We start from the raw sequence: 24,255 nt of genomic DNA on the forward strand, positions 1-24,255 counted from the left end.
CTTCTTAGTCTTCTTCACTAATGGTCTAAGCTTTTAAATAAGGCCTGGTTAGTACTTGGATGGGAGGCCGCATGGGAATACTAGGTGTTGTAAGCTTTTTTAAGAAAAAAAAAAAGAGTCCCTGAGCTTCTTCAAAAAGCCTTAAAAAGTCTCTGAGATTCTTCAGAAAGCATGAAAGAGCTTGAGTTTTTTCAAAAGTTGTTCTTAGTTTTCTTCACTAATGGTCTAACCTTTTAAATAGCCCAATTTTGGCAGCAGTTTTAGCTTACGGCCATACCACCTTGGGCACGCCCGATCTCGTCTGATCTCGGAAGCTAAGCAGGGTCGGGCCTGGTTAGTACTTGGATGGGAGACCGCCTGGGAATACCAGGTGCTGTAAGCTTTTAAAAAAAAAAAAAAGAGTGCCTGAGCTTCAAAAAGCCTTAAAAAGTCTCTGAGATTCTTCAGAAAGCATGAAAGAGTTTGAGTTTTTTCAAAAGTTCTTCTTAGTCTTCTTCACTAATGGTCTAAGCTTTTAAATAAGGCCTGGTTAGTACTTGGATGGGAGGCCGCATGGGAATACTAGGTGTTGTAAGCTTTTTTAAGAAAAAAAAAAAAGAGTCCCTGAGCTTCTTCAAAAAGCCTTAAAAAGTCTCTGAGATTCTTCAGAAAGCATGAAAGAGCTTGAGTTTTTTCAAAAGTTGTTCTTAGTTTTCTTCACTAATGGTCTAACCTTTTAAATAGCCCAATTTTGGCAGCAGTTTTAGCTTACGGCCATACCACCTTGGGCACGCCCGATCTCGTCTGATCTCGGAAGCTAAGCAGGGTCGGGCCTGGTTAGTACTTGGATGGGAGACCGCCTGGGAATACCAGGTGCTGTAAGCTTTTAAAAAAAAAAAAAGAGTGCCTGAGCTTCAAAAAGCCTTAAAAAGTCTCTGAGATTCTTCAGAAAGCATGAAAGAGTTTGAGTTTTTTCAAAAGTTGTTCTTAGTTTTCTTCACTAATGGTCTAACCTTTTAAATAGCCCAATTTTGGCAGCAGTATTCGCTTACGGCCATACCACCTTGGGCACGCCCGATCTCGTCTGATCTCGGAAGCTAAGCAGGGTCGGGCCTGGTTAGTACTTGGATGGGAGACCGCCTGGGAATACCAGGTGCTGTAAGCTTTTAAAAAAAAAAAAAAGAGTGCCTGAGCTTCAAAAAGCCTTAAAAAGTCTCTGAGATTCTTCAGAAAGCATGAAAGAGTTTGAGTTTTTTCAAAAGTTGTTCTTAGTTTTCTTCACTAATGGTCTAACCTTTTAAATAGCCCAATTTTGGCAGCAGTATTCGCTTACGGCCATACCACCTTGGGCACGCCCGATCTCGTCTGATCTCGGAAGCTAAGCAGGGTCGGGCCTGGTTAGTACTTGGATGGGAGACCGCCTGGGAATACCAGGTGCTGTAAGCTTTTTAAAAAAAAAAAAAAAAAAAAAAGAGTGCCTGAGCTTCAAAAAGCCTTAAAAAGTCTCTGAGATTCTTCAGAAAGCATGAAAGAGTTTGAGTTTTTTCAAAAGTTCTTCTTAGTCTTCTTCACTAATGGTCTAAGCTTTTAAATAAGGCCTGGTTAGTACTTGGATGGGAGGCCGCATGGGAATACTAGGTGTTGTAAGCTTTTTAAGAAAAAAAAAAAAGAGTCCCTGAGCTTCTTCAAAAAGCCTTAAAAAGTCTCTGAGATTCTTCAGAAAGCATGAAAGAGCTTGAGTTTTTTCAAAAGTTGTTCTTAGTTTTCTTCACTAATGGTCTAACCTTTTAAATAGCCCAATTTTGGCAGCAGTTTTAGCTTACGGCCATACCACCTTGGGCACGCCCGATCTCGTCTGATCTCGGAAGCTAAGCAGGGTCGGGCCTGGTTAGTACTTGGATGGGAGACCGCCTGGGAATACCAGGTGCTGTAAGCTTTTAAAAAAAAAAAAAGAGTGCCTGAGCTTCAAAAAGCCTTAAAAAGTCTCTGAGATTCTTCAGAAAGCATGAAAGAGTTTGAGTTTTTTCAAAAGTTCTTCTTAGTCTTCTTCACTAATGGTCTAAGCTTTTAAATAAGGCCTGGTTAGTACTTGGATGGGAGGCCGCATGGGAATACTAGGTGTTTGTAAGCTTTTTTAAGAAAAAAAAAAAAGAGTCCCTGAGCTTCTTCAAAAAGCCTTAAAAAGTCTCTGAGATTCTTCAGAAAGCATGAAAGAGCTTGAGTTTTTTCAAAAGTCTGATCTCTTGTAAGCTTTTAAAAAAAAAAAAAAGAGTGCCTGAGCTTCAAAAAGCCTTAAAAAGTCTCTGAGATTCTTCAGAAAGCATGAAAGAGTTTTTTTTCAAAAGTTGTTCTCTAACCTTTTAATAGCCCTTCAGTATTCGCTTACGGCCATACCACCTTGGGCACGCCCGATCTCGTCTGATCTCGAAGCTAAGCAGGGTCGGGCCTGGTTAGTACTTGGATGGGAGACCGCCTGGAATACAGGTGCTGTAAGCTTTTAAAAAAAAAAAAAAGAGTGCCTGAGCTTCAAAAAGCCTTAAAAAGTCTCTGAGATTCTTCAGAAAGCATGAAAGAGTTTGAGTTTTTTTCAAAAGTTGTTCTTAGTTTCTTCACTAATGGAAAGAGTGCCTGAGCTTCAAAAAGCCTTAAAAAGTCTCTGAGATTCTTCAGAAAGCATGAAAGAGTTTGAGTTTTTTCAAAAGTTGTTCTTAGTTTTCTTCACTAATGGTCTAACCTTTTAAATAGCCCAATTTTGGCAGCAGTATTCGCTTACGGCCATACCACCTTGGGCACGCCCCATCTCGTCTGATCTCGGAAGCTAAGCAGGGTCGGGCCTGGTTAGTACTTGGATGGGAGACCGCCTGGGAATACCAGGTGCTGTAAGCTTTTAAAAAAAAAAAAGAGTGCCTGAGCTTCAAAAAGCCTTAAAAAGTCTCTGAGATTCTTCAGAAAGCATGAAAGAGTTTGAGTTTTTTCAAAAGTTGTTCTTAGTTTTCTTCACTAATGGTCTAACCTTTTAAATAGCCCAATTTTGGCAGCACTATTCGCTTACGGCCATACCACCTTGGGCACGCCCGATCTCGTCTGATCTCGGAAGCTAAGCAGGGTCGGGCCTGGTTAGTACTTGGATGGGAGACCGCCTGGGAATACCAGGTGCTGTAAGCTTTTAAAAAAAAAAAAAAAAAAAAAAAGAGTGCCTGAGCTTCAAAAAGCCTTAAAAAGTCTCTGAGATTCTTCAGAAAGCATGAAAGAGTTTGAGTTTTTTCAAAAGTTCTTCTTAGTCTTCTTCACTAATGGTCTAAGCTTTTAAATAAGGCCTGGTTAGTACTTGGATGGGAGGCCGCATGGGAATACTAGGTGTTGTAAGCTTTTTTAAGAAAAAAAAAAAAGAGTCCCTGAGCTTCTTCAAAAAGCCTTAAAAAGTCTCTGAGATTCTTCAGAAAGCATGAAAGAGCTTGAGTTTTTTCAAAAGTTGTTCTTAGTTTTCTTCACTAATGGTCTAACCTTTTAAATAGCCCAATTTTGGCAGCAGTTTTAGCTTACGGCCATACCACCTTGGGCACGCCCGATCTCGTCTGATCTCGGAAGCTAAGCAGGGTCGGGCCTGGTTAGTACTTGGATGGGAGACCGCCTGGGAATACCAGGTGCTGTAAGCTTTTAAAAAAAAAAAAAAGAGTGCCTGAGCTTCAAAAAGCCTTAAAAAGTCTCTGAGATTCTTCAGAAAGCATGAAAGAGTTTGAGTTTTTTCAAAAGTTGTTCTTAGTTTTCTTCACTAATGGTCTAACCTTTTAAATAGCCCAATTTTGGCAGCAGTATTCGCTTACGGCCATACCACCTTGGGCACGCCCGATCTCGTCTGATCTCGGAAGCTAAGCAGGGTCGGGCCTGGTTAGTACTTGGATGGGAGACCGCCTGGGAATACCAGGTGCTGTAAGCTTTTAAAAAAAAAAAAAAGAGTGCCTGAGCTTCAAAAAGCCTTAAAAAGTCTCTGAGATTCTTCAGAAAGCATGAAAGAGTTTGAGTTTTTTCAAAAGTTCTTCTTAGTCTTCTTCACTAATGGTCTAAGCTTTTAAATAAGGCCTGGTTAGTACTTGGATGGGAGGCCGCATGGGAATACTAGGTGTTGTAAGCTTTTTTAAGAAAAAAAAAAAAGAGTCCCTGAGCTTCTTCAAAAAGCCTTAAAAAGTCTCTGAGATTCTTCAGAAAGCATGAAAGAGCTTGAGTTTTTTCAAAAGTTGTTCTTAGTTTTCTTCACTAATGGTCTAACCTTTTAAATAGCCCAATTTTGGCAGCAGTTTTAGCTTACGGCCATACCACCTTGGGCACGCCCGATCTCGTCTGATCTCGGAAGCTAAGCAGGGTCGGGCCTGGTTAGTACTTGGATGGGAGACCGCCTGGGAATACCAGGTGCTGTAAGCTTTTAAAAAAAAAAAAAAGAGTGCCTGAGCTTCAAAAAGCCTTAAAAAGTCTCTGAGATTCTTCAGAAAGCATGAAAGAGTTTGAGTTTTTTCAAAAGTTCTTCTTAGTCTTCTTCACTAATGGTCTAAGCTTTTAAATAAGGCCTGGTTAGTACTTGGATGGGAGGCCGCATGGGAATACTAGGTGTTGTAAGCTTTTTTAAGAAAAAAAAAAAAGAGTCCCTGAGCTTCTTCAAAAAGCCTTAAAAAGTCTCTGAGATTCTTCAGAAAGCATGAAAGAGCTTGAGTTTTTTCAAAAGTTGTTCTTAGTTTTCTTCACTAATGGTCTAACCTTTTAAATAGCCCAATTTTGGCAGCAGTTTTAGCTTACGGCCATACCACCTTGGGCACGCCCGATCTCGTCTGATCTCGGAAGCTAAGCAGGGTCGGGCCTGGTTAGTACTTGGATGGGAGACCGCCTGGGAATACCAGGTGCTGTAAGCTTTTAAAAAAAAAAAAAAAAAAAAAAAGAGTGCCTGAGCTTCAAAAAGCCTTAAAAAGTCTCTGAGATTCTTCAGAAAGCATGAAAGAGTTTGAGTTTTTTCAAAAGTTCTTCTTAGTCTTCTTCACTAATGGTCTAAGCTTTTAAATAAGGCCTGGTTAGTACTTGGATGGGAGGCCGCATGGGAATACTAGGTGTTGTAAGCTTTTTTAAGAAAAAAAAAAAAGAGTCCCTGAGCTTCTTCAAAAAGCCTTAAAAAGTCTCTGAGATTCTTCAGAAAGCATGAAAGAGCTTGAGTTTTTTCAAAAGTTGTTCTTAGTTTTCTTCACTAATGGTCTAACCTTTTAAATAGCCCAATTTTGGCAGCAGTTTTAGCTTACGGCCATACCACCTTGGGCACGCCCGATCTCGTCTGATCTCGGAAGCTAAGCAGGGTCGGGCCTGGTTAGTACTTGGATGGGAGACCGCCTGGGAATACCAGGTGCTGTAAGCTTTTAAAAAAAAAAAAAAAAAAAAAAGAGTGCCTGAGCTTCAAAAAGCCTTAAAAAGTCTCTGAGATTCTTCAGAAAGCATGAAAGAGTTTGAGTTTTTTCAAAAGTTGTTCTTAGTTTTCTTCACTAATGGTCTAACCTTTTAAATAGCCCAATTTTGGCAGCAGTATTCGCTTACGGCCATACCACCTTGGGCACGCCCGATCTCGTCTGATCTCGGAAGCTAAGCAGGGTCGGGCCTGGTTAGTACTTGGATGGGAGACCGCCTGGGAATACCAGGTGCTGTAAGCTTTTAAAAAAAAAAAAAAGAGTGCCTGAGCTTCAAAAAGCCTTAAAAAGTCTCTGAGATTCTTCAGAAAGCATGAAAGAGTTTGAGTTTTTTCAAAAGTTGTTCTTAGTTTTCTTCACTAATGGTCTAACCTTTTAAATAGCCCAATTTTGGCAGCAGTATTCGCTTACGGCCATACCACCTTGGGCACGCCCGATCTCGTCTGATCTCGGAAGCTAAGCAGGGTCGGGCCTGGTTAGTACTTGGATGGGAGACCGCCTGGGAATACCAGGTGCTGTAAGCTTTTAAAAAAAAAAAAAAGAGTGCCTGAGCTTCAAAAAGCCTTAAAAAGTCTCTGAGATTCTTCAGAAAGCATGAAAGAGTTTGAGTTTTTTCAAAAGTTGTTCTTAGTTTTCTTCACTAATGGTCTAACCTTTTAAATAGCCCAATTTTGGCAGCAGTATTCGCTTACGGCCATACCACCTTGGGCACGCCCGATCTCGTCTGATCTCGGAAGCTAAGCAGGGTCGGGCCTGGTTAGTACTTGGATGGGAGACCGCCTGGGAATACCAGGTGCTGTAAGCTTTTAAAAAAAAAAAAAAAAAAAAAAGAGTGCCTGAGCTTCAAAAAGCCTTAAAAAGTCTCTGAGATTCTTCAGAAAGCATGAAAGAGTTTGAGTTTTTTCAAAAGTTCTTCTTAGTCTTCTTCACTAATGGTCTAAGCTTTTAAATAAGGCCTGGTTAGTACTTGGATGGGAGGCCGCATGGGAATACTAGGTGTTGTAAGCTTTTTTAAGAAAAAAAAAAAAGAGTCCCTGAGCTTCTTCAAAAAGCCTTAAAAAGTCTCTGAGATTCTTCAGAAAGCATGAAAGAGCTTGAGTTTTTTCAAAAGTTGTTCTTAGTTTTCTTCACTAATGGTCTAACCTTTTAAATAGCCCAATTTTGGCAGCAGTTTTAGCTTACGGCCATACCACCTTGGGCACGCCCGATCTCGTCTGATCTCGGAAGCTAAGCAGGGTCGGGCCTGGTTAGTACTTGGATGGGAGACCGCCTGGGAATACCAGGTGCTGTAAGCTTTTAAAAAAAAAAAAAAGAGTGCCTGAGCTTCAAAAAGCCTTAAAAAGTCTCTGAGATTCTTCAGAAAGCATGAAAGAGTTTGAGTTTTTTCAAAAGTTCTTCTTAGTCTTCTTCACTAATGGTCTAAGCTTTTAAATAAGGCCTGGTTAGTACTTGGATGGGAGGCCGCATGGGAATACTAGGTGTTGTAAGCTTTTTTAAGAAAAAAAAAAAAGAGTCCCTGAGCTTCTTCAAAAAGCCTTAAAAAGTCTCTGAGATTCTTCAGAAAGCATGAAAGAGCTTGAGTTTTTTCAAAAGTTGTTCTTAGTTTTCTTCACTAATGGTCTAACCTTTTAAATAGCCCAATTTTGGCAGCAGTTTTAGCTTACGGCCATACCACCTTGGGCACGCCCGATCTCGTCTGATCTCGGAAGCTAAGCAGGGTCGGGCCTGGTTAGTACTTGGATGGGAGACCGCCTGGGAATACCAGGTGCTGTAAGCTTTTAAAAAAAAAAAAAAGAGTGCCTGAGCTTCAAAAAGCCTTAAAAAGTCTCTGAGATTCTTCAGAAAGCATGAAAGAGTTTGAGTTTTTTCAAAAGTTGTTCTTAGTTTTCTTCACTAATGGTCTAACCTTTTAAATAGCCCAATTTTGGCAGCAGTATTCGCTTACGGCCATACCACCTTGGGCACGCCCGATCTCGTCTGATCTCGGAAGCTAAGCAGGGTCGGGCCTGGTTAGTACTTGGATGGGAGACCGCCTGGGAATACCAGGTGCTGTAAGCTTTTAAAAAAAAAAAAAAGAGTGCCTGAGCTTCAAAAAGCCTTAAAAAGTCTCTGAGATTCTTCAGAAAGCATGAAAGAGTTTGAGTTTTTTCAAAAGTTGTTCTTAGTTTTCTTCACTAATGGTCTAACCTTTTAAATAGCCCAATTTTGGCAGCAGTATTCGCTTACGGCCATACCACCTTGGGCACGCCCGATCTCGTCTGATCTCGGAAGCTAAGCAGGGTCGGGCCTGGTTAGTACTTGGATGGGAGACCGCCTGGGAATACCAGGTGCTGTAAGCTTTTAAAAAAAAAAAAAAGAGTGCCTGAGCTTCAAAAAGCCTTAAAAAGTCTCTGAGATTCTTCAGAAAGCATGAAAGAGTTTGAGTTTTTTCAAAAGTTGTTCTTAGTTTTCTTCACTAATGGTCTAACCTTTTAAATAGCCCAATTTTGGCAGCAGTATTCGCTTACGGCCATACCACCTTGGGCACGCCCCATCTCGTCTGATCTCGGAAGCTAAGCAGGGTCGGGCCTGGTTAGTACTTGGATGGGAGACCGCCTGGGAATACCAGGTGCTGTAAGCTTTTTAAAAAAAAAAAAAGAGTGCCTGAGCTTCAAAAAGCCTTAAAAAGTCTCTGAGATTCTTCAGAAAGCATGAAAGAGTTTGAGTTTTTTCAAAAGTTGTTCTTAGTTTTCTTCACTAATGGTCTAACCTTTTAAATAGCCCAATTTTGGCAGCACTATTCGCTTACGGCCATACCACCTTGGGCACGCCCGATCTCGTCTGATCTCGGAAGCTAAGCAGGGTCGGGCCTGGTTAGTACTTGGATGGGAGACCGCCTGGGAATACCAGGTGCTGTAAGCTTTTAAAAAAAAAAAAAAAAAAAAAAGAGTGCCTGAGCTTCAAAAAGCCTTAAAAAGTCTCTGAGATTCTTCAGAAAGCATGAAAGAGTTTGAGTTTTTTCAAAAGTTCTTCTTAGTCTTCTTCACTAATGGTCTAAGCTTTTAAATAAGGCCTGGTTAGTACTTGGATGGGAGGCCGCATGGGAATACTAGGTGTTGTAAGCTTTTTTAAGAAAAAAAAAAAAGAGTCCCTGAGCTTCTTCAAAAAGCCTTAAAAAGTCTCTGAGATTCTTCAGAAAGCATGAAAGAGCTTGAGTTTTTTCAAAAGTTGTTCTTAGTTTTCTTCACTAATGGTCTAACCTTTTAAATAGCCCAATTTTGGCAGCAGTTTTAGCTTACGGCCATACCACCTTGGGCACGCCCGATCTCGTCTGATCTCGGAAGCTAAGCAGGGTCGGGCCTGGTTAGTACTTGGATGGGAGACCGCCTGGGAATACCAGGTGCTGTAAGCTTTTAAAAAAAAAAAAAAGAGTGCCTGAGCTTCAAAAAGCCTTAAAAAGTCTCTGAGATTCTTCAGAAAGCATGAAAGAGTTTGAGTTTTTTCAAAAGTTGTTCTTAGTTTTCTTCACTAATGGTCTAACCTTTTAAATAGCCCAATTTTGGCAGCAGTATTCGCTTACGGCCATACCACCTTGGGCACGCCCGATCTCGTCTGATCTCGGAAGCTAAGCAGGGTCGGGCCTGGTTAGTACTTGGATGGGAGACCGCCTGGGAATACCAGGTGCTGTAAGCTTTTAAAAAAAAAAAAAAAAAAAAAAAGAGTGCCTGAGCTTCAAAAAGCCTTAAAAAGTCTCTGAGATTCTTCAGAAAGCATGAAAGAGTTTGAGTTTTTTCAAAAGTTCTTCTTAGTCTTCTTCACTAATGGTCTAAGCTTTTAAATAAGGCCTGGTTAGTACTTGGATGGGAGGCCGCATGGGAATACTAGGTGTTGTAAGCTTTTTTAAGAAAAAAAAAAAAGAGTCCCTGAGCTTCTTCAAAAAGCCTTAAAAAGTCTCTGAGATTCTTCAGAAAGCATGAAAGAGCTTGAGTTTTTTCAAAAGTTGTTCTTAGTTTTCTTCACTAATGGTCTAACCTTTTAAATAGCCCAATTTTGGCAGCAGTTTTAGCTTACGGCCATACCACCTTGGGCACGCCCGATCTCGTCTGATCTCGGAAGCTAAGCAGGGTCGGGCCTGGTTAGTACTTGGATGGGAGACCGCCTGGGAATACCAGGTGCTGTAAGCTTTTAAAAAAAAAAAAAAGAGTGCCTGAGCTTCAAAAAGCCTTAAAAAGTCTCTGAGATTCTTCAGAAAGCATGAAAGAGTTTGAGTTTTTTCAAAAGTTCTTCTTAGTCTTCTTCACTAATGGTCTAAGCTTTTAAATAAGGCCTGGTTAGTACTTGGATGGGAGGCCGCATGGGAATACTAGGTGTTGTAAGCTTTTTTAAGAAAAAAAAAAAAGAGTCCCTGAGCTTCTTCAAAAAGCCTTAAAAAGTCTCTGAGATTCTTCAGAAAGCATGAAAGAGCTTGAGTTTTTTCAAAAGTTGTTCTTAGTTTTCTTCACTAATGGTCTAACCTTTTAAATAGCCCAATTTTGGCAGCAGTTTTAGCTTACGGCCATACCACCTTGGGCACGCCCGATCTCGTCTGATCTCGGAAGCTAAGCAGGGTCGGGCCTGGTTAGTACTTGGATGGGAGACCGCCTGGGAATACCAGGTGCTGTAAGCTTTTAAAAAAAAAAAAAAGAGTGCCTGAGCTTCAAAAAGCCTTAAAAAGTCTCTGAGATTCTTCAGAAAGCATGAAAGAGTTTGAGTTTTTTCAAAAGTTCTTCTTAGTCTTCTTCACTAATGGTCTAAGCTTTTAAATAAGGCCTGGTTAGTACTTGGATGGGAGGCCGCATGGGAATACTAGGTGTTGTAAGCTTTTTTAAGAAAAAAAAAAAAGAGTCCCTGAGCTTCTTCAAAAAGCCTTAAAAAGTCTCTGAGATTCTTCAGAAAGCATGAAAGAGCTTGAGTTTTTTCAAAAGTTGTTCTTAGTTTTCTTCACTAATGGTCTAACCTTTTAAATAGCCCAATTTTGGCAGCAGTTTTAGCTTACGGCCATACCACCTTGGGCACGCCCGATCTCGTCTGATCTCGGAAGCTAAGCAGGGTCGGGCCTGGTTAGTACTTGGATGGGAGACCGCCTGGGAATACCAGGTGCTGTAAGCTTTTAAAAAAAAAAAAAAGAGTGCCTGAGCTTCAAAAAGCCTTAAAAAGTCTCTGAGATTCTTCAGAAAGCATGAAAGAGTTTGAGTTTTTTCAAAAGTTGTTCTTAGTTTTCTTCACTAATGGTCTAACCTTTTAAATAGCCCAATTTTGGCAGCAGTATTCGCTTACGGCCATACCACCTTGGGCACGCCCGATCTCGTCTGATCTCGGAAGCTAAGCAGGGTCGGGCCTGGTTAGTACTTGGATGGGAGACCGCCTGGGAATACCAGGTGCTGTAAGCTTTTAAAAAAAAAAAAAAGAGTGCCTGAGCTTCAAAAAGCCTTAAAAAGTCTCTGAGATTCTTCAGAAAGCATGAAAGAGTTTGAGTTTTTTCAAAAGTTGTTCTTAGTTTTCTTCACTAATGGTCTAACCTTTTAAATAGCCCAATTTTGGCAGCAGTATTCGCTTACGGCCATACCACCTTGGGCACGCCCGATCTCGTCTGATCTCGGAAGCTAAGCAGGGTCGGGCCTGGTTAGTACTTGGATGGGAGACCGCCTGGGAATACCAGGTGCTGTAAGCTTTTAAAAAAAAAAAAAAGAGTGCCTGAGCTTCAAAAAGCCTTAAAAAGTCTCTGAGATTCTTCAGAAAGCATGAAAGAGTTTGAGTTTTTTCAAAAGTTGTTCTTAGTTTTCTTCACTAATGGTCTAACCTTTTAAATAGCCCAATTTTGGCAGCAGTATTCGCTTACGGCCATACCACCTTGGGCACGCCCCATCTCGTCTGATCTCGGAAGCTAAGCAGGGTCGGGCCTGGTTAGTACTTGGATGGGAGACCGCCTGGGAATACCAGGTGCTGTAAGCTTTTTAAAAAAAAAAAAAGAGTGCCTGAGCTTCAAAAAGCCTTAAAAAGTCTCTGAGATTCTTCAGAAAGCATGAAAGAGTTTGAGTTTTTTCAAAAGTTGTTCTTAGTTTTCTTCACTAATGGTCTAACCTTTTAAATAGCCCAATTTTGGCAGCACTATTCGCTTACGGCCATACCACCTTGGGCACGCCCGATCTCGTCTGATCTCGGAAGCTAAGCAGGGTCGGGCCTGGTTAGTACTTGGATGGGAGACCGCCTGGGAATACCAGGTGCTGTAAGCTTTTAAAAAAAAAAAAAAAAAAAAAAGAGTGCCTGAGCTTCAAAAAGCCTTAAAAAGTCTCTGAGATTCTTCAGAAAGCATGAAAGAGTTTGAGTTTTTTCAAAAGTTCTTCTTAGTCTTCTTCACTAATGGTCTAAGCTTTTAAATAAGGCCTGGTTAGTACTTGGATGGGAGGCCGCATGGGAATACTAGGTGTTGTAAGCTTTTTTAAGAAAAAAAAAAAAGAGTCCCTGAGCTTCTTCAAAAAGCCTTAAAAAGTCTCTGAGATTCTTCAGAAAGCATGAAAGAGCTTGAGTTTTTTCAAAAGTTGTTCTTAGTTTTCTTCACTAATGGTCTAACCTTTTAAATAGCCCAATTTTGGCAGCAGTTTTAGCTTACGGCCATACCACCTTGGGCACGCCCGATCTCGTCTGATCTCGGAAGCTAAGCAGGGTCGGGCCTGGTTAGTACTTGGATGGGAGACCGCCTGGGAATACCAGGTGCTGTAAGCTTTTAAAAAAAAAAAAAAGAGTGCCTGAGCTTCAAAAAGCCTTAAAAAGTCTCTGAGATTCTTCAGAAAGCATGAAAGAGTTTGAGTTTTTTCAAAAGTTGTTCTTAGTTTTCTTCACTAATGGTCTAACCTTTTAAATAGCCCAATTTTGGCAGCAGTATTCGCTTACGGCCATACCACCTTGGGCACGCCCGATCTCGTCTGATCTCGGAAGCTAAGCAGGGTCGGGCCTGGTTAGTACTTGGATGGGAGACCGCCTGGGAATACCAGGTGCTGTAAGCTTTTAAAAAAAAAAAAAAAAAAAAAAGAGTGCCTGAGCTTCAAAAAGCCTTAAAAAGTCTCTGAGATTCTTCAGAAAGCATGAAAGAGTTTGAGTTTTTTCAAAAGTTCTTCTTAGTCTTCTTCACTAATGGTCTAAGCTTTTAAATAAGGCCTGGTTAGTACTTGGATGGGAGGCCGCATGGGAATACTAGGTGTTGTAAGCTTTTTTAAGAAAAAAAAAAAAGAGTCCCTGAGCTTCTTCAAAAAGCCTTAAAAAGTCTCTGAGATTCTTCAGAAAGCATGAAAGAGCTTGAGTTTTTTCAAAAGTTGTTCTTAGTTTTCTTCACTAATGGTCTAACCTTTTAAATAGCCCAATTTTGGCAGCAGTTTTAGCTTACGGCCATACCACCTTGGGCACGCCCGATCTCGTCTGATCTCGGAAGCTAAGCAGGGTCGGGCCTGGTTAGTACTTGGATGGGAGACCGCCTGGGAATACCAGGTGCTGTAAGCTTTTAAAAAAAAAAAAAAGAGTGCCTGAGCTTCAAAAAGCCTTAAAAAGTCTCTGAGATTCTTCAGAAAGCATGAAAGAGTTTGAGTTTTTTCAAAAGTTCTTCTTAGTCTTCTTCACTAATGGTCTAAGCTTTTAAATAAGGCCTGGTTAGTACTTGGATGGGAGGCCGCATGGGAATACTAGGTGTTGTAAGCTTTTTTAAGAAAAAAAAAAAAGAGTCCCTGAGCTTCTTCAAAAAGCCTTAAAAAGTCTCTGAGATTCTTCAGAAAGCATGAAAGAGCTTGAGTTTTTTCAAAAGTTGTTCTTAGTTTTCTTCACTAATGGTCTAACCTTTTAAATAGCCCAATTTTGGCAGCAGTTTTAGCTTACGGCCATACCACCTTGGGCACGCCCGATCTCGTCTGATCTCGGAAGCTAAGCAGGGTCGGGCCTGGTTAGTACTTGGATGGGAGACCGCCTGGGAATACCAGGTGCTGTAAGCTTTTAAAAAAAAAAAAAAAAAAAAAAAAGAGTGCCTGAGCTTCAAAAAGCCTTAAAAAGTCTCTGAGATTCTTCAGAAAGCATGAAAGAGTTTGAGTTTTTTCAAAAGTTCTTCTTAGTCTTCTTCACTAATGGTCTAAGCTTTTAAATAAGGCCTGGTTAGTACTTGGATGGGAGGCCGCATGGGAATACTAGGTGTTGTAAGCTTTTTTAAGAAAAAAAAAAAAGAGTCCCTGAGCTTCTTCAAAAAGCCTTAAAAAGTCTCTGAGATTCTTCAGAAAGCATGAAAGAGCTTGAGTTTTTTCAAAAGTTGTTCTTAGTTTTCTTCACTAATGGTCTAACCTTTTAAATAGCCCAATTTTGGCAGCAGTTTTAGCTTACGGCCATACCACCTTGGGCACGCCCGATCTCGTCTGATCTCGGAAGCTAAGCAGGGTCGGGCCTGGTTAGTACTTGGATGGGAGACCGCCTGGGAATACCAGGTGCTGTAAGCTTTTAAAAAAAAAAAAAAAAAAAAAAAGAGTGCCTGAGCTTCAAAAAGCCTTAAAAAGTCTCTGAGATTCTTCAGAAAGCATGAAAGAGTTTGAGTTTTTTCAAAAGTTGTTCTTAGTTTTCTTCACTAATGGTCTAACCTTTTAAATAGCCCAATTTTGGCAGCAGTATTCGCTTACGGCCATACCACCTTGGGCACGCCCGATCTCGTCTGATCTCGGAAGCTAAGCAGGGTCGGGCCTGGTTAGTACTTGGATGGGAGACCGCCTGGGAATACCAGGTGCTGTAAGCTTTTAAAAAAAAAAAAAAGAGTGCCTGAGCTTCAAAAAGCCTTAAAAAGTCTCTGAGATTCTTCAGAAAGCATGAAAGAGTTTGAGTTTTTTCAAAAGTTGTTCTTAGTTTTCTTCACTAATGGTCTAACCTTTTAAATAGCCCAATTTTGGCAGCAGTATTCGCTTACGGCCATACCACCTTGGGCACGCCCGATCTCGTCTGATCTCGGAAGCTAAGCAGGGTCGGGCCTGGTTAGTACTTGGATGGGAGACCGCCTGGGAATACCAGGTGCTGTAAGCTTTTAAAAAAAAAAAAAAGAGTGCCTGAGCTTCAAAAAGCCTTAAAAAGTCTCTGAGATTCTTCAGAAAGCATGAAAGAGTTTGAGTTTTTTCAAAAGTTGTTCTTAGTTTTCTTCACTAATGGTCTAACCTTTTAAATAGCCCAATTTTGGCAGCAGTATTCGCTTACGGCCATACCACCTTGGGCACGCCCGATCTCGTCTGATCTCGGAAGCTAAGCAGGGTCGGGCCTGGTTAGTACTTGGATGGGAGACCGCCTGGGAATACCAGGTGCTGTAAGCTTTTAAAAAAAAAAAAAAAAAAAAAAGAGTGCCTGAGCTTCAAAAAGCCTTAAAAAGTCTCTGAGATTCTTCAGAAAGCATGAAAGAGTTTGAGTTTTTTCAAAAGTTCTTCTTAGTCTTCTTCACTAATGGTCTAAGCTTTTAAATAAGGCCTGGTTAGTACTTGGATGGGAGGCCGCATGGGAATACTAGGTGTTGTAAGCTTTTTTAAGAAAAAAAAAAAAGAGTCCCTGAGCTTCTTCAAAAAGCCTTAAAAAGTCTCTGAGATTCTTCAGAAAGCATGAAAGAGCTTGAGTTTTTTCAAAAGTTGTTCTTAGTTTTCTTCACTAATGGTCTAACCTTTTAAATAGCCCAATTTTGGCAGCAGTTTTAGCTTACGGCCATACCACCTTGGGCACGCCCGATCTCGTCTGATCTCGGAAGCTAAGCAGGGTCGGGCCTGGTTAGTACTTGGATGGGAGACCGCCTGGGAATACCAGGTGCTGTAAGCTTTTAAAAAAAAAAAAAAGAGTGCCTGAGCTTCAAAAAGCCTTAAAAAGTCTCTGAGATTCTTCAGAAAGCATGAAAGAGTTTGAGTTTTTTCAAAAGTTCTTCTTAGTCTTCTTCACTAATGGTCTAAGCTTTTAAATAAGGCCTGGTTAGTACTTGGATGGGAGGCCGCATGGGAATACTATGTGTTGTAAGCTTTTTTAAGAAAAAAAAAAAAGAGTCCCTGAGCTTCTTCAAAAAGCCTTAAAAAGTCTCTGAGATTCTTCAGAAAGCATGAAAGAGCTTGAGTTTTTTCAAAAGTTGTTCTTAGTTTTCTTCACTAATGGTCTAACCTTTTAAATAGCCCAATTTTGGCAGCAGTTTTAGCTTACGGCCATACCACCTTGGGCACGCCCGATCTCGTCTGATCTCGGAAGCTAAGCAGGGTCGGGCCTGGTTAGTACTTGGATGGGAGACCGCCTGGGAATACCAGGTGCTGTAAGCTTTTAAAAAAAAAAAAAAAAAAAAAGAGTGCCTGAGCTTCAAAAAGCCTTAAAAAGTCTCTGAGATTCTTCAGAAAGCATGAAAGAGTTTGAGTTTTTTCAAAAGTTGTTCTTAGTTTTCTTCACTAATGGTCTAACCTTTTAAATAGCCCAATTTTGGCAGCAGTATTCGCTTACGGCCATACCACCTTGGGCACGCCCGATCTCGTCTGATCTCGGAAGCTAAGCAGGGTCGGGCCTGGTTAGTACTTGGATGGGAGACCGCCTGGGAATACCAGGTGCTGTAAGCTTTTAAAAAAAAAAAAAAGAGTGCCTGAGCTTCAAAAAGCCTTAAAAAGTCTCTGAGATTCTTCAGAAAGCATGAAAGAGTTTGAGTTTTTTCAAAAGTTGTTCTTAGTTTTCTTCACTAATGGTCTAACCTTTTAAATAGCCCAATTTTGGCAGCAGTATTCGCTTACGGCCATACCACCTTGGGCACGCCCGATCTCGTCTGATCTCGGAAGCTAAGCAGGGTCGGGCCTGGTTAGTACTTGGATGGGAGACCGCCTGGGAATACCAGGTGCTGTAAGCTTTTAAAAAAAAAAAAAAGAGTGCCTGAGCTTCAAAAAGCCTTAAAAAGTCTCTGAGATTCTTCAGAAAGCATGAAAGAGTTTGAGTTTTTTCAAAAGTTGTTCTTAGTTTTCTTCACTAATGGTCTAACCTTTTAAATAGCCCAATTTTGGCAGCAGTATTCGCTTACGGCCATACCACCTTGGGCACGCCCCATCTCGTCTGATCTCGGAAGCTAAGCAGGGTCGGGCCTGGTTAGTACTTGGATGGGAGACCGCCTGGGAATACCAGGTGCTGTAAGCTTTTTAAAAAAAAAAAAAGAGTGCCTGAGCTTCAAAAAGCCTTAAAAAGTCTCTGAGATTCTTCAGAAAGCATGAAAGAGTTTGAGTTTTTTCAAAAGTTGTTCTTAGTTTTCTTCACTAATGGTCTAACCTTTTAAATAGCCCAATTTTGGCAGCACTATTCGCTTACGGCCATACCACCTTGGGCACGCCCGATCTCGTCTGATCTCGGAAGCTAAGCAGGGTCGGGCCTGGTTAGTACTTGGATGGGAGACCGCCTGGGAATACCAGGTGCTGTAAGCTTTTAAAAAAAAAAAAAAAGAGTGCCTGAGCTTCAAAAAGCCTTAAAAAGTCTCTGAGATTCTTCAGAAAGCATGAAAGAGTTTGAGTTTTTTCAAAAGTTCTTCTTAGTCTTCTTCACTAATGGTCTAAGCTTTTAAATAAGGCCTGGTTAGTACTTGGATGGGAGGCCGCATGGGAATACTAGGTGTTGTAAGCTTTTTTAAGAAAAAAAAAAAAGAGTCCCTGAGCTTCTTCAAAAAGCCTTAAAAAGTCTCTGAGATTCTTCAGAAAGCATGAAAGAGCTTGAGTTTTTTCAAAAGTTGTTCTTAGTTTTCTTCACTAATGGTCTAACCTTTTAAATAGCCCAATTTTGGCAGCAGTTTTAGCTTACGGCCATACCACCTTGGGCACGCCCGATCTCGTCTGATCTCGGAAGCTAAGCAGGGTCGGGCCTGGTTAGTACTTGGATGGGAGACCGCCTGGGAATACCAGGTGCTGTAAGCTTTTAAAAAAAAAAAAAAGAGTGCCTGAGCTTCAAAAAGCCTTAAAAAGTCTCTGAGATTCTTCAGAAAGCATGAAAGAGTTTGAGTTTTTTCAAAAGTTCTTCTTAGTCTTCTTCACTAATGGTCTAAGCTTTTAAATAAGGCCTGGTTAGTACTTGGATGGGAGGCCGCATGGGAATACTAGGTGTTGTAAGCTTTTTTAAGAAAAAAAAAAAAGAGTCCCTGAGCTTCTTCAAAAAGCCTTAAAAAGTCTCTGAGATTCTTCAGAAAGCATGAAAGAGCTTGAGTTTTTTCAAAAGTTGTTCTTAGTTTTCTTCACTAATGGTCTAACCTTTTAAATAGCCCAATTTTGGCAGCAGTTTTAGCTTACGGCCATACCACCTTGGGCACGCCCGATCTCGTCTGATCTCGGAAGCTAAGCAGGGTCGGGCCTGGTTAGTACTTGGATGGGAGACCGCCTGGGAATACCAGGTGCTGTAAGCTTTTAAAAAAAAAAAAAAGAGTGCCTGAGCTTCAAAAAGCCTTAAAAAGTCTCTGAGATTCTTCAGAAAGCATGAAAGAGTTTGAGTTTTTTCAAAAGTTGTTCTTAGTTTTCTTCACTAATGGTCTAACCTTTTAAATAGCCCAATTTTGGCAGCAGTATTCGCTTACGGCCATACCACCTTGGGCACGCCCGATCTCGTCTGATCTCGGAAGCTAAGCAGGGTCGGGCCTGGTTAGTACTTGGATGGGAGACCGCCTGGGAATACCAGGTGCTGTAAGCTTTTAAAAAAAAAAAAAAGAGTGCCTGAGCTTCAAAAAGCCTTAAAAAGTCTCTGAGATTCTTCAGAAAGCATGAAAGAGTTTGAGTTTTTTCAAAAGTTGTTCTTAGTTTTCTTCACTAATGGTCTAACCTTTTAAATAGCCCAATTTTGGCAGCAGTATTCGCTTACGGCCATACCACCTTGGGCACGCCCGATCTCGTCTGATCTCGGAAGCTAAGCAGGGTCGGGCCTGGTTAGTACTTGGATGGGAGACCGCCTGGGAATACCAGGTGCTGTAAGCTTTTAAAAAAAAAAAAAAGAGTGCCTGAGCTTCAAAAAGCCTTAAAAAGTCTCTGAGATTCTTCAGAAAGCATGAAAGAGTTTGAGTTTTTTCAAAAGTTGTTCTTAGTTTTCTTCACTAATGGTCTAACCTTTTAAATAGCCCAATTTTGGCAGCAGTATTCGCTTACGGCCATACCACCTTGGGCACGCCCCATCTCGTCTGATCTCGGAAGCTAAGCAGGGTCGGGCCTGGTTAGTACTTGGATGGGAGACCGCCTGGGAATACCAGGTGCTGTAAGCTTTTTAAAAAAAAAAAAAGAGTGCCTGAGCTTCAAAAAGCCTTAAAAAGTCTCTGAGATTCTTCAGAAAGCATGAAAGAGTTTGAGTTTTTTCAAAAGTTGTTCTTAGTTTTCTTCACTAATGGTCTAACCTTTTAAATAGCCCAATTTTGGCAGCACTATTCGCTTACGGCCATACCACCTTGGGCACGCCCGATCTCGTCTGATCTCGGAAGCTAAGCAGGGTCGGGCCTGGTTAGTACTTGGATGGGAGACCGCCTGGGAATACCAGGTGCTGTAAGCTTTTAAAAAAAAAAAAAAAAAAAAAAGAGTGCCTGAGCTTCAAAAAGCCTTAAAAAGTCTCTGAGATTCTTCAGAAAGCATGAAAGAGTTTGAGTTTTTTCAAAAGTTCTTCTTAGTCTTCTTCACTAATGGTCTAAGCTTTTAAATAAGGCCTGGTTAGTACTTGGATGGGAGGCCGCATGGGAATACTAGGTGTTGTAAGCTTTTTTAAGAAAAAAAAAAAAGAGTCCCTGAGCTTCTTCAAAAAGCCTTAAAAAGTCTCTGAGATTCTTCAGAAAGCATGAAAGAGCTTGAGTTTTTTCAAAAGTTGTTCTTAGTTTTCTTCACTAATGGTCTAACCTTTTAAATAGCCCAATTTTGGCAGCAGTTTTAGCTTACGGCCATACCACCTTGGGCACGCCCGATCTCGTCTGATCTCGGAAGCTAAGCAGGGTCGGGCCTGGTTAGTACTTGGATGGGAGACCGCCTGGGAATACCAGGTGCTGTAAGCTTTTAAAAAAAAAAAAAAGAGTGCCTGAGCTTCAAAAAGCCTTAAAAAGTCTCTGAGATTCTTCAGAAAGCATGAAAGAGTTTGAGTTTTTTCAAAAGTTGTTCTTAGTTTTCTTCACTAATGGTCTAACCTTTTAAATAGCCCAATTTTGGCAGCAGTATTCGCTTACGGCCATACCACCTTGGGCACGCCCGATCTCGTCTGATCTCGGAAGCTAAGCAGGGTCGGGCCTGGTTAGTACTTGGATGGGAGACCGCCTGGGAATACCAGGTGCTGTAAGCTTTTAAAAAAAAAAAAAAGAGTGCCTGAGCTTCAAAAAGCCTTAAAAAGTCTCTGAGATTCTTCAGAAAGCATGAAAGAGTTTGAGTTTTTTCAAAAGTTCTTCTTAGTCTTCTTCACTAATGGTCTAAGCTTTTAAATAAGGCCTGGTTAGTACTTGGATGGGAGGCCGCATGGGAATACTAGGTGTTGTAAGCTTTTTTAAGAAAAAAAAAAAAGAGTCCCTGAGCTTCTTCAAAAAGCCTTAAAAAGTCTCTGAGATTCTTCAGAAAGCATGAAAGAGCTTGAGTTTTTTCAAAAGTTGTTCTTAGTTTTCTTCACTAATGGTCTAACCTTTTAAATAGCCCAATTTTGGCAGCAGTTTTAGCTTACGGCCATACCACCTTGGGCACGCCCGATCTCGTCTGATCTCGGAAGCTAAGCAGGGTCGGGCCTGGTTAGTACTTGGATGGGAGACCGCCTGGGAATACCAGGTGCTGTAAGCTTTTAAAAAAAAAAAAAAGAGTGCCTGAGCTTCAAAAAGCCTTAAAAAGTCTCTGAGATTCTTCAGAAAGCATGAAAGAGTTTGAGTTTTTTCAAAAGTTGTTCTTAGTTTTCTTCACTAATGGTCTAACCTTTTAAATAGCCCAATTTTGGCAGCAGTATTCGCTTACGGCCATACCACCTTGGGCACGCCCGATCTCGTCTGATCTCGGAAGCTAAGCAGGGTCGGGCCTGGTTAGTACTTGGATGGGAGACCGCCTGGGAATACCAGGTGCTGTAAGCTTTTAAAAAAAAAAAAAAAAAAAAAAGAGTGCCTGAGCTTCAAAAAGCCTTAAAAAGTCTCTGAGATTCTTCAGAAAGCATGAAAGAGTTTGAGTTTTTTCAAAAGTTCTTCTTAGTCTTCTTCACTAATGGTCTAAGCTTTTAAATAAGGCCTGGTTAGTACTTGGATGGGAGGCCGCATGGGAATACTAGGTGTTGTAAGCTTTTTTAAGAAAAAAAAAAAAGAGTCCCTGAGCTTCTTCAAAAAGCCTTAAAAAGTCTCTGAGATTCTTCAGAAAGCATGAAAGAGCTTGAGTTTTTTCAAAAGTTGTTCTTAGTTTTCTTCACTAATGGTCTAACCTTTTAAATAGCCCAATTTTGGCAGCAGTTTTAGCTTACGGCCATACCACCTTGGGCACGCCCGATCTCGTCTGATCTCGGAAGCTAAGCAGGGTCGGGCCTGGTTAGTACTTGGATGGGAGACCGCCTGGGAATACCAGGTGCTGTAAGCTTTTAAAAAAAAAAAAAAGAGTGCCTGAGCTTCAAAAAGCCTTAAAAAGTCTCTGAGATTCTTCAGAAAGCATGAAAGAGTTTGAGTTTTTTCAAAAGTTCTTCTTAGTCTTCTTCACTAATGGTCTAAGCTTTTAAATAAGGCCTGGTTAGTACTTGGATGGGAGGCCGCATGGGAATACTAGGTGTTGTAAGCTTTTTTAAGAAAAAAAAAAAAGAGTCCCTGAGCTTCTTCAAAAAGCCTTAAAAAGTCTCTGAGATTCTTCAGAAAGCATGAAAGAGCTTGAGTTTTTTCAAAAGTTGTTCTTAGTTTTCTTCACTAATGGTCTAACCTTTTAAATAGCCCAATTTTGGCAGCAGTTTTAGCTTACGGCCATACCACCTTGGGCACGCCCGATCTCGTCTGATCTCGGAAGCTAAGCAGGGTCGGGCCTGGTTAGTACTTGGATGGGAGACCGCCTGGGAATACCAGGTGCTGTAAGCTTTTAAAAAAAAAAAAAAGAGTGCCTGAGCTTCAAAAAGCCTTAAAAAGTCTCTGAGATTCTTCAGAAAGCATGAAAGAGTTTGAGTTTTTTCAAAAGTTGTTCTTAGTTTTCTTCACTAATGGTCTAACCTTTTAAATAGCCCAATTTTGGCAGCAGTATTCGCTTACGGCCATACCACCTTGGGCACGCCCGATCTCGTCTGATCTCGGAAGCTAAGCAGGGTCGGGCCTGGTTAGTACTTGGATGGGAGACCGCCTGGGAATACCAGGTGCTGTAAGCTTTTAAAAAAAAAAAAAAGAGTGCCTGAGCTTCAAAAAGCCTTAAAAAGTCTCTGAGATTCTTCAGAAAGCATGAAAGAGTTTGAGTTTTTTCAAAAGTTCTTCTTAGTCTTCTTCACTAATGGTCTAAGCTTTTAAATAAGGCCTGGTTAGTACTTGGATGGGAGGCCGCATGGGAATACTAGGTGTTGTAAGCTTTTTTAAGAAAAAAAAAAAAGAGTCCCTGAGCTTCTTCAAAAAGCCTTAAAAAGTCTCTGAGATTCTTCAGAAAGCATGAAAGAGCTTGAGTTTTTTCAAAAGTTGTTCTTAGTTTTCTTCACTAATGGTCTAACCTTTTAAATAGCCCAATTTTGGCAGCAGTTTTAGCTTACGGCCATACCACCTTGGGCACGCCCGATCTCGTCTGATCTCGGAAGCTAAGCAGGGTCGGGCCTGGTTAGTACTTGGATGGGAGACCGCCTGGGAATACCAGGTGCTGTAAGCTTTTAAAAAAAAAAAAAAGAGTGCCTGAGCTTCAAAAAGCCTTAAAAAGTCTCTGAGATTCTTCAGAAAGCATGAAAGAGTTTGAGTTTTTTCAAAAGTTGTTCTTAGTTTTCTTCACTAATGGTCTAACCTTTTAAATAGCCCAATTTTGGCAGCAGTATTCGCTTACGGCCATACCACCTTGGGCACGCCCGATCTCGTCTGATCTCGGAAGCTAAGCAGGGTCGGGCCTGGTTAGTACTTGGATGGGAGACCGCCTGGGAATACCAGGTGCTGTAAGCTTTTAAAAAAAAAAAAAAGAGTGCCTGAGCTTCAAAAAGCCTTAAAAAGTCTCTGAGATTCTTCAGAAAGCATGAAAGAGTTTGAGTTTTTTCAAAAGTTCTTCTTAGTCTTCTTCACTAATGGTCTAAGCTTTTAAATAAGGCCTGGTTAGTACTTGGATGGGAGGCCGCATGGGAATACTAGGTGTTGTAAGCTTTTTTAAGAAAAAAAAAAAAGAGTCCCTGAGCTTCTTCAAAAAGCCTTAAAAAGTCTCTGAGATTCTTCAGAAAGCATGAAAGAGCTTGAGTTTTTTCAAAAGTTGTTCTTAGTTTTCTTCACTAATGGTCTAACCTTTTAAATAGCCCAATTTTGGCAGCAGTTTTAGCTTACGGCCATACCACCTTGGGCACGCCCGATCTCGTCTGATCTCGGAAGCTAAGCAGGGTCGGGCCTGGTTAGTACTTGGATGGGAGACCGCCTGGGAATACCAGGTGCTGTAAGCTTTTAAAAAAAAAAAAAAGAGTGCCTGAGCTTCAAAAAGCCTTAAAAAGTCTCTGAGATTCTTCAGAAAGCATGAAAGAGTTTGAGTTTTTTCAAAAGTTGTTCTTAGTTTTCTTCACTAATGGTCTAACCTTTTAAATAGCCCAATTTTGGCAGCAGTATTCGCTTACGGCCATACCACCTTGGGCACGCCCGATCTCGTCTGATCTCGGAAGCTAAGCAGGGTCGGGCCTGGTTAGTACTTGGATGGGAGACCGCCTGGGAATACCAGGTGCTGTAAGCTTTTAAAAAAAAAAAAAAAAAAAAAAGAGTGCCTGAGCTTCAAAAAGCCTTAAAAAGTCTCTGAGATTCTTCAGAAAGCATGAAAGAGTTTGAGTTTTTTCAAAAGTTCTTCTTAGTCTTCTTCACTAATGGTCTAAGCTTTTAAATAAGGCCTGGTTAGTACTTGGATGGGAGGCCGCATGGGAATACTAGGTGTTGTAAGCTTTTTTAAGAAAAAAAAAAAAGAGTCCCTGAGCTTCTTCAAAAAGCCTTAAAAAGTCTCTGAGATTCTTCAGAAAGCATGAAAGAGCTTGAGTTTTTTCAAAAGTTGTTCTTAGTTTTCTTCACTAATGGTCTAACCTTTTAAATAGCCCAATTTTGGCAGCAGTTTTAGCTTACGGCCATACCACCTTGGGCACGCCCGATCTCGTCTGATCTCGGAAGCTAAGCAGGGTCGGGCCTGGTTAGTACTTGGATGGGAGACCGCCTGGGAATACCAGGTGCTGTAAGCTTTTAAAAAAAAAAAAAAGAGTGCCTGAGCTTCAAAAAGCCTTAAAAAGTCTCTGAGATTCTTCAGAAAGCATGAAAGAGTTTGAGTTTTTTCAAAAGTTCTTCTTAGTCTTCTTCACTAATGGTCTAAGCTTTTAAATAAGGCCTGGTTAGTACTTGGATGGGAGGCCGCATGGGAATACTAGGTGTTGTAAGCTTTTTTAAGAAAAAAAAAAAAGAGTCCCTGAGCTTCTTCAAAAAGCCTTAAAAAGTCTCTGAGATTCTTCAGAAAGCATGAAAGAGCTTGAGTTTTTTCAAAAGTTGTTCTTAGTTTTCTTCACTAATGGTCTAACCTTTTAAATAGCCCAATTTTGGCAGCAGTTTTAGCTTACGGCCATACCACCTTGGGCACGCCCGATCTCGTCTGATCTCGGAAGCTAAGCAGGGTCGGGCCTGGTTAGTACTTGGATGGGAGACCGCCTGGGAATACCAGGTGCTGTAAGCTTTTAAAAAAAAAAAAAAAAAAAA

The 24,255-nt window shown here is 41.0% G+C and overlaps 63 non-coding genes and 1 pseudogene across 63 annotated transcripts; all 64 read left to right on the forward strand.

The window, feature by feature from the left end:
* The first annotated feature begins 263 nt into the window (after positions 1-263).
* Positions 264-382, forward strand: LOC143708501 (5S ribosomal RNA). The gene has a single exon (XR_013193412.1). It is a non-coding gene; the product is annotated as a 5S ribosomal RNA (ribosomal RNA).
* Positions 383-745: 363 nt separating this feature from the next.
* On the forward strand, positions 746-864 carry LOC143708543 (5S ribosomal RNA). The gene has a single exon (XR_013193450.1). It is a non-coding gene; the product is annotated as a 5S ribosomal RNA (ribosomal RNA).
* Positions 865-1,025: 161 nt separating this feature from the next.
* Positions 1,026-1,144, forward strand: LOC143708556 (5S ribosomal RNA). The gene has a single exon (XR_013193461.1). It is a non-coding gene; the product is annotated as a 5S ribosomal RNA (ribosomal RNA).
* A 162-nt stretch (positions 1,145-1,306) lies between these two features.
* Positions 1,307-1,425, forward strand: LOC143708568 (5S ribosomal RNA). Its single transcript, XR_013193472.1, has one exon. It is a non-coding gene; the product is annotated as a 5S ribosomal RNA (ribosomal RNA).
* A 371-nt stretch (positions 1,426-1,796) lies between these two features.
* Positions 1,797-1,915, forward strand: LOC143708580 (5S ribosomal RNA). Its single transcript, XR_013193483.1, has one exon. It is a non-coding gene; the product is annotated as a 5S ribosomal RNA (ribosomal RNA).
* Positions 1,916-2,359: 444 nt separating this feature from the next.
* On the forward strand, positions 2,360-2,475 carry LOC143708535 (5S ribosomal RNA; annotated as a pseudogene).
* Positions 2,476-2,746: 271 nt separating this feature from the next.
* LOC143708528 (5S ribosomal RNA) lies at positions 2,747-2,865 on the forward strand. The gene has a single exon (XR_013193437.1). It is a non-coding gene; the product is annotated as a 5S ribosomal RNA (ribosomal RNA).
* A 160-nt stretch (positions 2,866-3,025) lies between these two features.
* LOC143708507 (5S ribosomal RNA) lies at positions 3,026-3,144 on the forward strand. The gene has a single exon (XR_013193418.1). It is a non-coding gene; the product is annotated as a 5S ribosomal RNA (ribosomal RNA).
* Positions 3,145-3,516: 372 nt separating this feature from the next.
* On the forward strand, positions 3,517-3,635 carry LOC143708519 (5S ribosomal RNA). The gene has a single exon (XR_013193429.1). It is a non-coding gene; the product is annotated as a 5S ribosomal RNA (ribosomal RNA).
* A 162-nt stretch (positions 3,636-3,797) lies between these two features.
* Positions 3,798-3,916, forward strand: LOC143708531 (5S ribosomal RNA). The gene has a single exon (XR_013193440.1). It is a non-coding gene; the product is annotated as a 5S ribosomal RNA (ribosomal RNA).
* A 363-nt stretch (positions 3,917-4,279) lies between these two features.
* Positions 4,280-4,398, forward strand: LOC143708536 (5S ribosomal RNA). Its single transcript, XR_013193443.1, has one exon. It is a non-coding gene; the product is annotated as a 5S ribosomal RNA (ribosomal RNA).
* A 363-nt stretch (positions 4,399-4,761) lies between these two features.
* LOC143708537 (5S ribosomal RNA) lies at positions 4,762-4,880 on the forward strand. Its single transcript, XR_013193444.1, has one exon. It is a non-coding gene; the product is annotated as a 5S ribosomal RNA (ribosomal RNA).
* Positions 4,881-5,252: 372 nt separating this feature from the next.
* Positions 5,253-5,371, forward strand: LOC143708538 (5S ribosomal RNA). Its single transcript, XR_013193445.1, has one exon. It is a non-coding gene; the product is annotated as a 5S ribosomal RNA (ribosomal RNA).
* A 170-nt stretch (positions 5,372-5,541) lies between these two features.
* LOC143708539 (5S ribosomal RNA) lies at positions 5,542-5,660 on the forward strand. The gene has a single exon (XR_013193446.1). It is a non-coding gene; the product is annotated as a 5S ribosomal RNA (ribosomal RNA).
* Positions 5,661-5,822: 162 nt separating this feature from the next.
* Positions 5,823-5,941, forward strand: LOC143708540 (5S ribosomal RNA). Its single transcript, XR_013193447.1, has one exon. It is a non-coding gene; the product is annotated as a 5S ribosomal RNA (ribosomal RNA).
* A 162-nt stretch (positions 5,942-6,103) lies between these two features.
* On the forward strand, positions 6,104-6,222 carry LOC143708541 (5S ribosomal RNA). Its single transcript, XR_013193448.1, has one exon. It is a non-coding gene; the product is annotated as a 5S ribosomal RNA (ribosomal RNA).
* Positions 6,223-6,593: 371 nt separating this feature from the next.
* Positions 6,594-6,712, forward strand: LOC143708542 (5S ribosomal RNA). Its single transcript, XR_013193449.1, has one exon. It is a non-coding gene; the product is annotated as a 5S ribosomal RNA (ribosomal RNA).
* Positions 6,713-7,075: 363 nt separating this feature from the next.
* On the forward strand, positions 7,076-7,194 carry LOC143708545 (5S ribosomal RNA). Its single transcript, XR_013193451.1, has one exon. It is a non-coding gene; the product is annotated as a 5S ribosomal RNA (ribosomal RNA).
* A 162-nt stretch (positions 7,195-7,356) lies between these two features.
* On the forward strand, positions 7,357-7,475 carry LOC143708546 (5S ribosomal RNA). The gene has a single exon (XR_013193452.1). It is a non-coding gene; the product is annotated as a 5S ribosomal RNA (ribosomal RNA).
* A 162-nt stretch (positions 7,476-7,637) lies between these two features.
* LOC143708547 (5S ribosomal RNA) lies at positions 7,638-7,756 on the forward strand. Its single transcript, XR_013193453.1, has one exon. It is a non-coding gene; the product is annotated as a 5S ribosomal RNA (ribosomal RNA).
* Positions 7,757-7,918: 162 nt separating this feature from the next.
* LOC143708529 (5S ribosomal RNA) lies at positions 7,919-8,037 on the forward strand. Its single transcript, XR_013193438.1, has one exon. It is a non-coding gene; the product is annotated as a 5S ribosomal RNA (ribosomal RNA).
* Positions 8,038-8,199: 162 nt separating this feature from the next.
* On the forward strand, positions 8,200-8,318 carry LOC143708548 (5S ribosomal RNA). The gene has a single exon (XR_013193454.1). It is a non-coding gene; the product is annotated as a 5S ribosomal RNA (ribosomal RNA).
* A 371-nt stretch (positions 8,319-8,689) lies between these two features.
* On the forward strand, positions 8,690-8,808 carry LOC143708549 (5S ribosomal RNA). The gene has a single exon (XR_013193455.1). It is a non-coding gene; the product is annotated as a 5S ribosomal RNA (ribosomal RNA).
* Positions 8,809-8,970: 162 nt separating this feature from the next.
* On the forward strand, positions 8,971-9,089 carry LOC143708550 (5S ribosomal RNA). Its single transcript, XR_013193456.1, has one exon. It is a non-coding gene; the product is annotated as a 5S ribosomal RNA (ribosomal RNA).
* Positions 9,090-9,461: 372 nt separating this feature from the next.
* On the forward strand, positions 9,462-9,580 carry LOC143708551 (5S ribosomal RNA). The gene has a single exon (XR_013193457.1). It is a non-coding gene; the product is annotated as a 5S ribosomal RNA (ribosomal RNA).
* A 363-nt stretch (positions 9,581-9,943) lies between these two features.
* LOC143708552 (5S ribosomal RNA) lies at positions 9,944-10,062 on the forward strand. Its single transcript, XR_013193458.1, has one exon. It is a non-coding gene; the product is annotated as a 5S ribosomal RNA (ribosomal RNA).
* A 363-nt stretch (positions 10,063-10,425) lies between these two features.
* Positions 10,426-10,544, forward strand: LOC143708553 (5S ribosomal RNA). The gene has a single exon (XR_013193459.1). It is a non-coding gene; the product is annotated as a 5S ribosomal RNA (ribosomal RNA).
* A 162-nt stretch (positions 10,545-10,706) lies between these two features.
* On the forward strand, positions 10,707-10,825 carry LOC143708554 (5S ribosomal RNA). The gene has a single exon (XR_013193460.1). It is a non-coding gene; the product is annotated as a 5S ribosomal RNA (ribosomal RNA).
* Positions 10,826-10,987: 162 nt separating this feature from the next.
* LOC143708557 (5S ribosomal RNA) lies at positions 10,988-11,106 on the forward strand. Its single transcript, XR_013193462.1, has one exon. It is a non-coding gene; the product is annotated as a 5S ribosomal RNA (ribosomal RNA).
* Positions 11,107-11,268: 162 nt separating this feature from the next.
* LOC143708530 (5S ribosomal RNA) lies at positions 11,269-11,387 on the forward strand. The gene has a single exon (XR_013193439.1). It is a non-coding gene; the product is annotated as a 5S ribosomal RNA (ribosomal RNA).
* A 162-nt stretch (positions 11,388-11,549) lies between these two features.
* LOC143708558 (5S ribosomal RNA) lies at positions 11,550-11,668 on the forward strand. The gene has a single exon (XR_013193463.1). It is a non-coding gene; the product is annotated as a 5S ribosomal RNA (ribosomal RNA).
* Positions 11,669-12,039: 371 nt separating this feature from the next.
* LOC143708559 (5S ribosomal RNA) lies at positions 12,040-12,158 on the forward strand. The gene has a single exon (XR_013193464.1). It is a non-coding gene; the product is annotated as a 5S ribosomal RNA (ribosomal RNA).
* Positions 12,159-12,320: 162 nt separating this feature from the next.
* Positions 12,321-12,439, forward strand: LOC143708560 (5S ribosomal RNA). The gene has a single exon (XR_013193465.1). It is a non-coding gene; the product is annotated as a 5S ribosomal RNA (ribosomal RNA).
* A 371-nt stretch (positions 12,440-12,810) lies between these two features.
* LOC143708561 (5S ribosomal RNA) lies at positions 12,811-12,929 on the forward strand. The gene has a single exon (XR_013193466.1). It is a non-coding gene; the product is annotated as a 5S ribosomal RNA (ribosomal RNA).
* Positions 12,930-13,292: 363 nt separating this feature from the next.
* On the forward strand, positions 13,293-13,411 carry LOC143708562 (5S ribosomal RNA). The gene has a single exon (XR_013193467.1). It is a non-coding gene; the product is annotated as a 5S ribosomal RNA (ribosomal RNA).
* A 373-nt stretch (positions 13,412-13,784) lies between these two features.
* Positions 13,785-13,903, forward strand: LOC143708563 (5S ribosomal RNA). Its single transcript, XR_013193468.1, has one exon. It is a non-coding gene; the product is annotated as a 5S ribosomal RNA (ribosomal RNA).
* A 171-nt stretch (positions 13,904-14,074) lies between these two features.
* Positions 14,075-14,193, forward strand: LOC143708564 (5S ribosomal RNA). The gene has a single exon (XR_013193469.1). It is a non-coding gene; the product is annotated as a 5S ribosomal RNA (ribosomal RNA).
* A 162-nt stretch (positions 14,194-14,355) lies between these two features.
* Positions 14,356-14,474, forward strand: LOC143708565 (5S ribosomal RNA). Its single transcript, XR_013193470.1, has one exon. It is a non-coding gene; the product is annotated as a 5S ribosomal RNA (ribosomal RNA).
* A 162-nt stretch (positions 14,475-14,636) lies between these two features.
* LOC143708567 (5S ribosomal RNA) lies at positions 14,637-14,755 on the forward strand. Its single transcript, XR_013193471.1, has one exon. It is a non-coding gene; the product is annotated as a 5S ribosomal RNA (ribosomal RNA).
* Positions 14,756-15,126: 371 nt separating this feature from the next.
* Positions 15,127-15,245, forward strand: LOC143708569 (5S ribosomal RNA). Its single transcript, XR_013193473.1, has one exon. It is a non-coding gene; the product is annotated as a 5S ribosomal RNA (ribosomal RNA).
* Positions 15,246-15,608: 363 nt separating this feature from the next.
* LOC143708570 (5S ribosomal RNA) lies at positions 15,609-15,727 on the forward strand. The gene has a single exon (XR_013193474.1). It is a non-coding gene; the product is annotated as a 5S ribosomal RNA (ribosomal RNA).
* A 169-nt stretch (positions 15,728-15,896) lies between these two features.
* On the forward strand, positions 15,897-16,015 carry LOC143708571 (5S ribosomal RNA). Its single transcript, XR_013193475.1, has one exon. It is a non-coding gene; the product is annotated as a 5S ribosomal RNA (ribosomal RNA).
* A 162-nt stretch (positions 16,016-16,177) lies between these two features.
* Positions 16,178-16,296, forward strand: LOC143708572 (5S ribosomal RNA). Its single transcript, XR_013193476.1, has one exon. It is a non-coding gene; the product is annotated as a 5S ribosomal RNA (ribosomal RNA).
* Positions 16,297-16,458: 162 nt separating this feature from the next.
* On the forward strand, positions 16,459-16,577 carry LOC143708532 (5S ribosomal RNA). Its single transcript, XR_013193441.1, has one exon. It is a non-coding gene; the product is annotated as a 5S ribosomal RNA (ribosomal RNA).
* Positions 16,578-16,739: 162 nt separating this feature from the next.
* Positions 16,740-16,858, forward strand: LOC143708573 (5S ribosomal RNA). Its single transcript, XR_013193477.1, has one exon. It is a non-coding gene; the product is annotated as a 5S ribosomal RNA (ribosomal RNA).
* Positions 16,859-17,222: 364 nt separating this feature from the next.
* On the forward strand, positions 17,223-17,341 carry LOC143708574 (5S ribosomal RNA). Its single transcript, XR_013193478.1, has one exon. It is a non-coding gene; the product is annotated as a 5S ribosomal RNA (ribosomal RNA).
* Positions 17,342-17,704: 363 nt separating this feature from the next.
* Positions 17,705-17,823, forward strand: LOC143708575 (5S ribosomal RNA). Its single transcript, XR_013193479.1, has one exon. It is a non-coding gene; the product is annotated as a 5S ribosomal RNA (ribosomal RNA).
* A 162-nt stretch (positions 17,824-17,985) lies between these two features.
* LOC143708576 (5S ribosomal RNA) lies at positions 17,986-18,104 on the forward strand. The gene has a single exon (XR_013193480.1). It is a non-coding gene; the product is annotated as a 5S ribosomal RNA (ribosomal RNA).
* A 162-nt stretch (positions 18,105-18,266) lies between these two features.
* Positions 18,267-18,385, forward strand: LOC143708578 (5S ribosomal RNA). The gene has a single exon (XR_013193481.1). It is a non-coding gene; the product is annotated as a 5S ribosomal RNA (ribosomal RNA).
* A 162-nt stretch (positions 18,386-18,547) lies between these two features.
* LOC143708534 (5S ribosomal RNA) lies at positions 18,548-18,666 on the forward strand. The gene has a single exon (XR_013193442.1). It is a non-coding gene; the product is annotated as a 5S ribosomal RNA (ribosomal RNA).
* Positions 18,667-18,828: 162 nt separating this feature from the next.
* On the forward strand, positions 18,829-18,947 carry LOC143708579 (5S ribosomal RNA). The gene has a single exon (XR_013193482.1). It is a non-coding gene; the product is annotated as a 5S ribosomal RNA (ribosomal RNA).
* Positions 18,948-19,318: 371 nt separating this feature from the next.
* Positions 19,319-19,437, forward strand: LOC143708581 (5S ribosomal RNA). The gene has a single exon (XR_013193484.1). It is a non-coding gene; the product is annotated as a 5S ribosomal RNA (ribosomal RNA).
* A 162-nt stretch (positions 19,438-19,599) lies between these two features.
* On the forward strand, positions 19,600-19,718 carry LOC143708582 (5S ribosomal RNA). Its single transcript, XR_013193485.1, has one exon. It is a non-coding gene; the product is annotated as a 5S ribosomal RNA (ribosomal RNA).
* A 363-nt stretch (positions 19,719-20,081) lies between these two features.
* Positions 20,082-20,200, forward strand: LOC143708583 (5S ribosomal RNA). Its single transcript, XR_013193486.1, has one exon. It is a non-coding gene; the product is annotated as a 5S ribosomal RNA (ribosomal RNA).
* A 162-nt stretch (positions 20,201-20,362) lies between these two features.
* On the forward strand, positions 20,363-20,481 carry LOC143708584 (5S ribosomal RNA). Its single transcript, XR_013193487.1, has one exon. It is a non-coding gene; the product is annotated as a 5S ribosomal RNA (ribosomal RNA).
* A 371-nt stretch (positions 20,482-20,852) lies between these two features.
* On the forward strand, positions 20,853-20,971 carry LOC143708585 (5S ribosomal RNA). Its single transcript, XR_013193488.1, has one exon. It is a non-coding gene; the product is annotated as a 5S ribosomal RNA (ribosomal RNA).
* Positions 20,972-21,334: 363 nt separating this feature from the next.
* On the forward strand, positions 21,335-21,453 carry LOC143708502 (5S ribosomal RNA). Its single transcript, XR_013193413.1, has one exon. It is a non-coding gene; the product is annotated as a 5S ribosomal RNA (ribosomal RNA).
* A 162-nt stretch (positions 21,454-21,615) lies between these two features.
* Positions 21,616-21,734, forward strand: LOC143708503 (5S ribosomal RNA). The gene has a single exon (XR_013193414.1). It is a non-coding gene; the product is annotated as a 5S ribosomal RNA (ribosomal RNA).
* A 363-nt stretch (positions 21,735-22,097) lies between these two features.
* Positions 22,098-22,216, forward strand: LOC143708504 (5S ribosomal RNA). Its single transcript, XR_013193415.1, has one exon. It is a non-coding gene; the product is annotated as a 5S ribosomal RNA (ribosomal RNA).
* Positions 22,217-22,378: 162 nt separating this feature from the next.
* LOC143708505 (5S ribosomal RNA) lies at positions 22,379-22,497 on the forward strand. Its single transcript, XR_013193416.1, has one exon. It is a non-coding gene; the product is annotated as a 5S ribosomal RNA (ribosomal RNA).
* A 363-nt stretch (positions 22,498-22,860) lies between these two features.
* Positions 22,861-22,979, forward strand: LOC143708506 (5S ribosomal RNA). The gene has a single exon (XR_013193417.1). It is a non-coding gene; the product is annotated as a 5S ribosomal RNA (ribosomal RNA).
* A 162-nt stretch (positions 22,980-23,141) lies between these two features.
* On the forward strand, positions 23,142-23,260 carry LOC143708508 (5S ribosomal RNA). Its single transcript, XR_013193419.1, has one exon. It is a non-coding gene; the product is annotated as a 5S ribosomal RNA (ribosomal RNA).
* A 371-nt stretch (positions 23,261-23,631) lies between these two features.
* Positions 23,632-23,750, forward strand: LOC143708509 (5S ribosomal RNA). The gene has a single exon (XR_013193420.1). It is a non-coding gene; the product is annotated as a 5S ribosomal RNA (ribosomal RNA).
* A 363-nt stretch (positions 23,751-24,113) lies between these two features.
* Positions 24,114-24,232, forward strand: LOC143708510 (5S ribosomal RNA). The gene has a single exon (XR_013193421.1). It is a non-coding gene; the product is annotated as a 5S ribosomal RNA (ribosomal RNA).
* The last annotated feature ends 23 nt before the right edge of the window (positions 24,233-24,255 follow it).

This window comes from Siphateles boraxobius, unplaced genomic scaffold, assembly GCF_051911475.1.
Source record: "Siphateles boraxobius isolate OS27281-9 unplaced genomic scaffold, OSU_SipBor_1 425, whole genome shotgun sequence".
Taxonomy (NCBI): Eukaryota; Metazoa; Chordata; class Actinopteri; order Cypriniformes; family Leuciscidae; genus Siphateles; species Siphateles boraxobius.